Raw genomic sequence first — 11278 nt, 5'->3', positions numbered from 1 at the left:
AATAAATTTACAAACTTTTTAATGAGAGAAAGAAGACATAAATTGGCAATATCTGTAATAAAATATAAGGTATCACAATAAACACTGCAGACATCAAAATAATTATAAGGAAATATTAAAAAACAACATAAATTTGACAAATTAAACTAAACGCACCCTTCCACAAAAATACAAACTACCACAACTCTTCCATTAGGAAATAATGAGTAGTCTTGTAATTATTAAGAAATTTGAATTTGTAAATTTAAATCCTCTTAATCTCCATAATCAGACTGTTTCACTAAAGAATCTTACCAAACACCAATTTCAGATAATCTATTTTAGAAAACTGAGGATGAGAGATGACTGACCTCCAAGTTCATTTTATGAAGCTATCTATCATCATATCACCCTGATAGCCAACCAGATAAAAACAGTACAAAAAATAAGATTTTCACTAATTTTGGCAGGTATAAAACTAGGTATGTAAAAGGATATGTATATCATGTTTCTAAGTGCACAACAATAGATCAATAAGTAAAATCTAAATGCTAAAGGATATGTATATCGTGTTTCTAATTACACAACAATAGAGCAGTAAGTAATGTGAACAAATAAAAAGTTGTATTGAAAAAATTAAGCTTTTTGAGATAATTGCAGATTCATGTATAGTTCTAAGAAATAGCAATGAAAGTGCATGTATACTTTACCCATTTTCCCCAAAGTCAGCAGTTTGTGAGACAATAGTATAATAGCACAACCAGAATATTAATTGTCAAGATACAAACATGCTTATTATCACAAGGATCCCTCAGACAGTCCTTTTATAACCACACTTACTTTCCTTTCACTATCACAGACTCTTAAATCTTAGCAATCACTAGTCTGTTTTCTCTCATTTGAACAATGTTATAAAAATAGAATCATATAATGTGTGTATTAGTCATGGTTCTGCAGAGAAATAAAAGCAATAGGATGTGTGTATATAGGAAGAGACTTAATTTTAAGGTATTGACTCCTATGAATATGGAAGTTACTAAGTCCAAAATCTTGTGGGAAGTGGCTGGCTCTTCCCCTTTTGCTAGACTTCAACACAAAGTACCAAAAATAAAGGGGGGAATAAAAAAACACAGATAAAAAACAGATATACATACACAGGATCATGAGACAATAAGGCAACAGAAGTCCCCCAAGGTCCCTCAACTCTCCAAAGACAGATCAAGGGGGCATACATGGAGAGGAAGGCAAATACCTTACTACTCTCTTCAAAATTTAAAAAAAAAAATTTAAAGAAGGCATAAAGAAACATGATAAGTTCAAAGAGGACTAATCCAAAAGTTTATGGCATTATCACTCAAGATGCCCAGTGTGGATATGGGATAAACAAATTAAAAATTGGAAGAGCTCAGCAAAGTGATTCAAAACTTGAATGACAAATTTAACAAAGGTATAGAATCTGAAAAAAGGTATCAGAGAGAAATACCAGAAGTAAAAAGCCATATATAATTCATAAATTGCAGAAATGGTCAGTATGAAGGCAGAGTTTCTGAAACTGAGATCAAAATGCTAAATTATGATGAAGTACTCAGAGAAACCACAAAGAGAGAGAGAAAGAGAGGAGAGACAAAGAGATGTTGAGGAGATACTAGATGACACTAAAAAGACCAACCTAAAGCTAATTGGAGTTAGAGAAAAACTAGAATGTAATACAGGAGATGGAATTATTAACTTCTTTATAGAAATCAAAATAGAAAATTTCTCAAATACGAGAAAAGAGCTCAACTTACAAGTAAGCACGCCTCCTAGAACACCAACTATGATGAAAAAAGAAGCTTACCGAGACATCCTGATTAAATCACAAATGTCCAACAAAAAGAAACTCAGAATTTTCAAAGTAGTCAGAGAAAAACAAAAAATTACCTGTAAAGGTAAACTTCTTAGAATTAAGCAGATTTCTCAAAACAAACTTTCAAGGCCAAAAGAGCTTGATATATTTCAAGACCTAAGAACAAACAGCTTCTGACTCATTCAACATACTCGGCAAAACTTTCCTTCAGAATAGATGAATAAGGACATTTCATGAATAAAGAACTCCTCAAGAGATTTATCAATACTAAATAAGCACTCTAGAAAACACTCAAGAATATCCTAGACAGAAACAACAAAATCATTAAAGCCAAAAGCCCAAAGGGAATTAAAACACCAACCAAGGTCAATGGACAAATAACAACAATTAAAAAAAAATTGCAGGAAAAGAAAAAAAAGGAGTCACCAACAGAGAAAGAACACAATGATAATTAATAAACAGTTAAGTAACATCTATCAGTGTTAAAGGTCTTAATTTTCCAATGAAAGACACAGATTGGTATACTGTGTCTACCAATGTATACCATGTATACATTGTATATACCATGTATATCATGTATACCATGATATACATGACCAAGTAGGTTTCACCCCAGACTGGATGAAAAAGCAAAATTCAACAGCGTTGAAGAAATTCATCTAATCCAAAAAGATATTTATAGACTAAAACTCAAAGGATGAAAAACAACATTTCATGCACCAGGGCCCAAAAAACAAGCAGTAGTTGCAACTGTAATCTAAAACTGACTAGAAGAGAAAAAGCCACTATACACCAGATAAGAGAAGAGTCTAACGAGAAGAGATACTCATAAATATTTATGCATCAAAAACCATCTTCATAAAACAAATACTGATGAACATAAAACATCAAATAAATACTAGCAGAATAATAATGGGGCATCTTAATACCTCACTTTCACACAGAGATAGGTCAAATAAACAAAATATCAATAAAGAAATATCAAAGCTGAACCACACCCTTGAGCATATGGATTTAATTGATATCGACAAAGTGTTCCACCCTAATACAAGAAAGTATATATTCTTTTCTGCAGCACAAGATACTTTCTCCAAAAGAGATCACATACTAGTCCACAAAACCTGCTTAAATAAATATAAAAGAATCAAAATAATCCCATGTTTACTACCAACCACTGGGCAACAAAATGAAATCAACCACAGAAGAAACCACAGAAATTTAGAAGTACCTGGAAACAATAATATATGCCTGAACACCCAGAGGGCCACAGAAGAAGTCAAGGAAGAAATTAAACAATTTCTGGAAGTTAAAGACAATGCTTATACAACACATCAGAACCTCTGGGACACAATGAGAGCAGTCCTAAGAGGGAAGTTCACTGCAATCAGTGCTCACATTAGGAAAATAGAATGAGTTCAAATAAATAACCTTATGAGGAACCTTAAGACACTTGAGAAACAAAACAATCCAAGCAAAAAACAAAATTAAGGAGGGAAATCATAAAGATTAGAGCGGAAATCCTTGAAATTGAGACTAAAAAGGTGTGCAAAGAATCAACAAATTAAAGAGCTGGTTCTTTGAAAGAATAAACAATATAGATAAACCTTTTGCCAAGCTTACCAAGAAGAGAGAAAAGACTCACATTAATACAATTAGAAATAAAAAAGATGAAATCACAACCTTAAGTATGTTACATTCCCAATACTCCTCAAGCTTGTCAATGAAATTGAAAGGGAAGGGTGCTTCCTAACACATTTATCGGAAGCCAACAACACTCTGATCCCAAAACCAGGTAAAGACCCAACTGAAAAACAAACCTACAGGCCAAACTCCTTAATGAAAATACATACAAAACTGCTCAAGATATTTACAAATAGGATGCAACACATCATCAAAAAGGTCATACATCATGACCAAGTAGGTTTCACCCCAGGTTTGCAAGCCTGGTTCAACATATGTAAATCAATTAATGTAATACATCACATAAACAAAAAAAAGACAAATCCATATGATCATATCAACAAAATCCAATAATCCTTCATGTTAAAAACTCTGAAGAAAATAGGTATAGAAAGGTCACTTCTATCTGGGTATGGTGGTTCATGCCAATAATCCCATCACTTAGGAGGTTGAAGCAGGAGGATTGTCACTAGTTCAAGGCCAGGCTGGGCTACATAGTGAGTCCAAGGCAAGCCTACACTACAAATCAAGACCCTGTCTCAAAAAAACAAACAAAAAGACAGTATCTGCATTTGATAAAAATATTTATGACAAACCAATGGCCAACATCATATTAAATGGAGAAAAACTAAAAACATTGCTTCTAAAATCAGGACAAAGACAAGGATGCCTACTATCACTACTTCTATTCAACATAATACTTGAATATTAGTCAAAGTAATCAAGCAAGAGAAAAAATAAAAGGGATACAGATAGGAAAAGAAGAACTCAAATTATCATTATTTGCAGATGACATGACACTGTATAGACAACCCAAGGAATTCCAACAAAAAACTCTTAGAGTTAATAATGAGCTTTAGCTATGTAGCAGGCCACAAAATCAACACAAGAAAACCAATAGCATTTGAGCACATAAATAATGAACTCAATGAGAAAGAAATTATAAAACAATAACATTTATAGTGGCATCAAGAAAAATTAAATACTTATTAATTAACCTAACCAAGGAAGTGAAAAATGTCTTCAAAGAAAACTCTGAAAAAGGAGATTGAAGAGTGCATCAGAAAATGCAAAGATGTCCCCTGGTCCTGGATAGGAAGAAACAATATTGTCAAAATGGCCATACTCCCAAAACTGTTATACAGATTCAACTCACTCCTGATCAAAATACTAACAGCATTCTTCACTGATCTAGAGAAAACAATCCTCAAATTCATACAGAACCAGAAGCAGAGTTGCAAAAGCAATCTTGAGCAACAAGAGCAAAGCAGGAGGCATCACAATATCTGACTTCAAACTGTACTACAAAGCAACAGTGATAAAAATGTCATCATACTGGCACAATAACAGACATGTGAATCAATGGTACAGAAATAGAGAATAAAGAAACATCTCCAGACAATTCAGTCATTTCGTATTTGACAAAAGGGCCCCCAAAGTATATGCTAAAGGAAAGATAGCCTATTCAACAAATGGTACTGGGAAAACTCAGTATCTGTTTACTTAAAATTGAAGCTAGACCCATATCTCTTTAGAATCAAAATCGATCTAAACATTAAAACAGAAATATCAAACCTACTAGAACACAAAATAGGTAAAATACTTAAAGTTATAGGTGTAGGTACAGACTTTCTAAATAGAACTCTGAGAAATAGCAGCAAGAAAAAACAGCAAAAATTAACAAATGGTATTACGTCAAATTAAAAAGCTTTTGGCTTCCAGGCTTTGCATTACGTGTATGAAAAAAAATATGACAATTCTAGATAATTAGAAAAACCCAAAGCTCTTATATTTGATATATTTTGTTTTTAAAAAAGACTTTTTTTCAGCTTCATCTGCAGTTCTATGTGGAGATTGATAAATCAGTTTCTACTTGTTTTATTAATAAAATGTAATTTGGAAAAAAATTAAAAAATAAAAAGCTTCTGCATAGTAAAGGAATAAATTAGTAGAATGAAGACATAACTACAGAATAGGAAAAGAAATTGCCATCTATTTCTCAGACAAAGAACTAATATTTACAAAATGTAAAGAACTCTCCCCCAAAATAGACCTCTTAAAATATCAGACCCAATCAAGAAATGGGTAAGTGAAATGAACAGAGACTTCTCAAAAGTACAAATGTAAAAAAAAAAAAAAAAAAAAAAAAAAAAAAAAAAAAAAAAAAAAAAAAAAAAAAAAAAAAAAGAAAAAATGTTCAACGTCTCTGGTCATTACAGAAATGGAAATTAAAATAATGCTAAGGTTTCATCTTACACCAGAAAGAATAGCAATCATCAAGAAGTCAAAGAATAGTAAACACTGGTGTGGCTATGGTGAAAAAGGAACCCTTCTCCATTGTTAGTGGAAATGTAAACTAGTATAACCATTATGGAAATCAGCATGGAGATTCCTCAAAGAACTAAAATTAGAAATTCCATATGATCCAGCTATATCCCTTCTAGATATCTCCCCCCTCAAAGCTAAAGGCATCATATTACAGTGATGCATGCATACAAATTTCTGTAGCAACACAGTTAGCAAAATCCTAGAAGCAGCTTGTATGCCCACCAATTGACAGATGGGTAAAGGAAATATGGTATCTATACATAATAGAATGCTAAGCAGCTATAAATAAGGATAAATTTGAGACATTTGTAGGAAAATGGATACCCTTGGAAAATTCAATATTGATTGAAATAAGTCAGCTTAGTTCAATAAGTTTCAAAACTATATGGTATCTCTAATTTGAGTAAAGCAAAGTACAAAAAGCAAAGAGTATAAAAAAGGATGGATAGCAAGAAACAAGAGGACAGATCTCTTGCAAATCGGAAGGGACCAAGGAGCCCAAGAGCAAGGGGAGAAGGGAAAGGGAAGAGGAATTTTAAAAGTTAAGATAACGTCATGTGAAGGAACTAATAACTTCAATGAATGTAAACACTATGCACCATAAACATGAGCTAATAATAATAATAATAATAATGAAAATGGTGAAAGGAGATTTAGAGCTGGGAGAAGGGAAATGGGTGGGAAGGGGAAGGAGATTTTTTTTAAAAAGTGTATTACGTACATACACCTACTCCCCAAGATGAATGGAAACTTTATGTACTACAAATATGTACTAATAAAATAATAAATAAATAAATGTAGAGCAAAATCTCATTATTTTATTGTAGTCTTTCATGAGATCCAGGAGGTAAACTTGGATTATTACTCAGGTGATTGAACAGTCTACCATATATGATATCAAATGGTTATCTCAATTAAATAAGCAAGAAAATGATCAGTCATCCTGAATACTCTCCCTTCCATCTCTCCTCAAAGCAATTATCTACGAGTCCCATCTTTACCCACCAAGATATATCTGGAATTTGTTATTTCTCTTTCTCTGCTGCCATTAGTTCTGGTGGTCAACTGCAAGCATTAACTGTCACAATAGCCTTTCAAGTGTGCCTCTCCTCTTTCTTGGATGCCCTGATCAGGACACTCGTCCACCCTGCACACAGCAGGAGTAATCTTAAAACACATACTGGATCATATCATTCCCATCGTTAATCATTCCAATGACTTCCCACTGTGCTTCTGTGAATTCCAACTTTTCCCCATGGCCTTAGGTCCTGCATGACTGTGGCTACTCTCTCTCCAGTATCTCTTGCTGCTTCCTCCTGTCCCCATCCTATCTTAACAAAACTCCTATTCTTCAACCTAAGATCCTTCCTTCCTCAAAATTTACTATACTTCTACCTCCCTCCTCCCGAACCATGCTTCAGGCTTCTGTCAAATTGGAACCTCTACCAAGATGTTTACCTGAGGATCTTATCTACCGAGGGTGCCTCTCACTGTTCTCTTTTTCTGCACTCTTTGTTTCTTTCATAAAATATAATCCACCAAGAGCAGAGTTCTTGTCTGTGTCACTCACAGTTATAACTGGTACCTGGCAAATTGTAAATACTGTAAATACTGCATTTTTGAATGTTAAATCAAATGCCCCAATTACAGCCTCAGACACTCCTTCTATTACAAGAAAGCCTGTATTTACCACACACCAGATACTATTATAGGTATTGAGGGTAACAATGTAGGAAAGTCTCCACATTCATAGAACTTAGAGTTGGTGGCAAACATTAAGGCAGAAGCACGATGAAGAAAATAAAGCAGAGCAACAGGCCAAGCATAAGTTGGAGGCATATTTGGTATCTACTTTAAGCAGTCCAGGCTCTTTCAGAGCCTCAATCTCAGTGAAGAGAAGGAGCCAGTGACATTGAAACAGGGAAAGGCACTTGAGCAGAGGCTCCTCCAACACACAGATGCTGAGACTGGAGCATATGAGATAGGCTGAGGCCCATATGCTGGGTCCAGAGGGTGAAAGTCAATCTTAGAGCTGGCCTGCATCAGGTTGGCCTCTTAGGCCATGGTAAAGAGTAAGGGTTTCCTCCTAAGGATGATTAAGAGGTCACCAGAGGCTTTTGAGTAGGGAGCATTGTCATCTGATTTAATTTTTTGAACCAATCTTGACTTGAGTGAGGAGGCCAGGTAGGAGGCTATGCAAATACACACAAGAGAGTTACTGACAGTGTGGATCAGAGAGGTATCTACAGAGGTTGGGAATAGGATGTAAAGCCTCTCTGGGAGGCTACAGTGCCAAATTTGGTTCTGGAACTGTGAAAAATACTGCCTTCCTCAGGGACTGCAACCTTCAGATACTCTGTTGTATCCCTGGCTTGGCCAAGCTTGAACTCACTTGATTTAGTTCCTAGGAGATACCTTTGCCCTTATTAATACCTGACCTTATCAGAGAAGAATGCAGCATACACAGCTGGTTTTCTTTCCTTCCATTTACGGACTCATTTTACTGAAAGGAAAGATAACTATAGAGAAAACAGAGGCAGTGTGGTGAATTGACAACTGGTGGTCAATTTTTAACACCCAGCTGAACTGAACCAGCATGGTGCTGCATGTGGGAAGCCCACCTGAAGATTGTTGTTGGCAGCATAAGAGACAGAACTGCAGAGGAAGAAGTTTAGAAGCTGTTGGGAAGTTGTTGGCTTGCTGGAGGAGTTTGTCATGCTGGCTTTCCTGATGAACTTGGATGTTCTCATCATCAAAGGAGCTCAGAACCTTGCTGTCACTGAGAATGGTTTTGGTTCACTTTGGGAGAGCTCTGGTCCTCATTTTGAGCATCGCTTCCTGGCCCTGGAGGGGAAGATGGTGCACTGTTCATTGTCCTGGAAAAGCTTGTCTAGTTGGCTTTCCTGATGGGAACTAGGGTTTCCTCATCCTCAGAGGAGCTTGGGACCTCACTATTGCTGAGGGTGGCTGTGATACTTTTCAGGGGAGCTCTGGTTCTTACTTTAAGCATCACTTCCTGGCTCCAGTGCAGATCCCTCAGCCTGCTAGCACAGATCCTTCATCCCACAGGCACAGACTTTCTAGCTTCCACCACTAACCTTTGAGCCTTCCCAGAGCAGATCCATGGAACAGACCTGCATGTGACATGGGCTCTTGGCCTCCAGTTGGGACTCATGGAGAACATTGCCATAGGCTCTAAGTCTTCAGTTAGACTCATGAAGGACATTACCATGGAATCCAAGTCCTCAACTGTATTCTTTGGTCTTTAGTGTGTGGGCAGATTTCCTGCACTCCCTTTGTATATGATTCTTTAGGTGACTATTATAAAATTATCTTATAATTAAGTGCCCTGTATTGTATTGTTTCCCCTTGCAAAACTCCAAACTATGACAGGAAGGATGGTGGGTGCTTCTTTGTACCTCTTAGCACCTACTAAGGTTCAATTAATCAAAAAAGTGATCAGAATGTGACCTGAAAAGTTTAAAAGTGTGAATCCAAAAGAACAATTGCACAGACGTGAATAGCAGGCACTCACAGCAAAATGCCCAAAGTCTGATTTTTGTCCCATGGCCAGGAAGCCACTGAAGTACACTTTCCTGAGAGGCTAGGATCAAGTGTCATTTCTCCAAGGGCTAAGTAAATGAGTGCAATCACTGTAACTGAATCCTTCAACCGCCATTCCAGAGACAGTTTTAGCCCATCCCGAAAGCTGGAGCCATTACTCCTCTCTGAGCAAGAGCAGAACAGAGAGGCCAGGGCTAACCGAAAGAAAGCTGATCACAGTGGCTCAAGATGAGAGGCAGGTCACACTCTGAAAGGGAGAGAGTAGCTCCCACAGCTGCTAGGTGCTGGCCAGGACTTAGTACTCTCACCAGCCTCAGAGAGTTCAAAAGACAAAGGTTGGTAAACAGTAGAGGATAGCTATCATTCTTAGCAGTGGCACAAGCCTCTCTCCTACAGATTGCCAGATCTCTGGAAAACAACTGCAGAGGAAATTCGTCTGCTTATAGATGGCTTTGCTGAGTGGGTGTGTGCAAAACTTGCCGAAACTAGGGCAGAAAGTCACTGTGGCAACCTGGGCACTGTAAAGTCTTGTTTCAGAGCTGCTTCCCAAAGCATGGCTCTATGACCACAGCTCTTCTGTTATGACTAAACAAGTTAATCCATGGCGAGTGCTGAGAGACACCTGGCACCAAGCAAGGATTCAATAAAGATTAACCATCTTTGCTATTGACATTTGTCTGTGCTTCTCCACTAAGAAATTGTTGTATTTTGCATTTGTATTGGCATACATCTAACCTGATACATTATAAATTCCTAGCAGGAGGCAGCTGAGTCTTATTTGTCTCATGCATCTCAGAGTATGACACTGTGCTGGGTTCCATTAATGTTTGTGGTTTGAACTGAATTAACCACCTAAAACCAAACATTTTTAGGTGCATCATCTTGCAAGTGGAACAAATGAAAAAAGCTGGGCAAAATAAAACACAAATGAAATTTGAATTTCCTCTACCTCTTCATTTTCCCATCCTATCTTTTTCTAGTGTCCCTCCTTTTACTGCTGTCTGTTACGTTTCTTCTGGGGCAAACTGGTTTCATGTGAGTCAGCAGAAGCAGTAAACCTAGTAAACTCAATTTTGACACCTTCTGGACCCCCAAAGAGATTGTATGTCTGAGAGGATACCCAGAAGGGCACAAGCTGGAGACATATGACCAGATTTGTGAGTACTACATTATTACCTCCAGCAAGTTGCTCTTGACATACACTGAATCAGTAATAGTAATAACAATAACAACTACTATTCACTGAACATTTGAGCACTTTTATATATTTCTCATTTAATCCTTCCACCAAAACAAAGTGTATGTTCTGCTAGTTCCATTCCTCAGCTTTAAAAAGAAGTTAAGGCACACGAAATCACAGCAAGCTTTGCAATGCTCAAAGTCAAACCCAAGCCCTTGACTTTCTAGGACTCATTTAGGTAACCAATCCAGTCTACAGCAGCACTTGGCCACACCACCCAGCTCTAATGCACAAACACCACAGCACGAGCGCTCAGCAGAGCAGAGCACACTGTGCTTCCCTTGCCAATCCTTGTCTTCCCAGGACACTACCCGGCAGCCCAGCATATCTCAAAAGACCAGCAAAAGAATTCACAGGCTTCTCCCTTCACCTGTCCCCAGCTGCTGCCACACTTAACACATGCCTTAAAATGTGACAACCTCTGATTTGTAACTTACGCCTAAGGGATCTGCTCCCATTTTCTCTTCTGGTGAAAAGTACTGGAAAAAGTACTGGAGCTACAGTTGCTGAGGCAAAGGATTTATTGGTTTGATTCTCATCAAAATTCAACCTCTGTTATTAAGATTAGACTTGGACTTTTAGTTTGAGCCCTACTCCTCCCTCACCTTGCTCCTCCTCCTACAATGTATAACCAGGCAGTG

At 37.1% G+C, this 11278-nt stretch overlaps 1 long non-coding RNA gene across 1 annotated transcript in view; it reads right to left on the bottom strand.

Moving 5' to 3' along the window:
- LOC102024801 overlaps nucleotides 1-11178 on the bottom strand; it is a 36638-nt gene extending 25460 nt beyond the window's left edge. The window contains exon 1 of the long non-coding RNA XR_001233715.1: nucleotides 11075-11178. This is a non-coding gene — a long non-coding RNA (uncharacterized LOC102024801). The remainder of the gene's footprint in view (nucleotides 1-11074) is intronic.
- Between the last annotated feature and the right edge of the window lie 100 nt (nucleotides 11179-11278).

This window comes from Chinchilla lanigera, unplaced genomic scaffold (genome assembly GCF_000276665.1).
Source record: "Chinchilla lanigera isolate Chin_1 unplaced genomic scaffold, ChiLan1.0 scaffold00019, whole genome shotgun sequence".
In the NCBI taxonomy this organism is placed as follows: Eukaryota; Metazoa; Chordata; class Mammalia; order Rodentia; family Chinchillidae; genus Chinchilla; species Chinchilla lanigera.
This window is presented reverse-complemented; position numbering and strand designations above follow the sequence as displayed.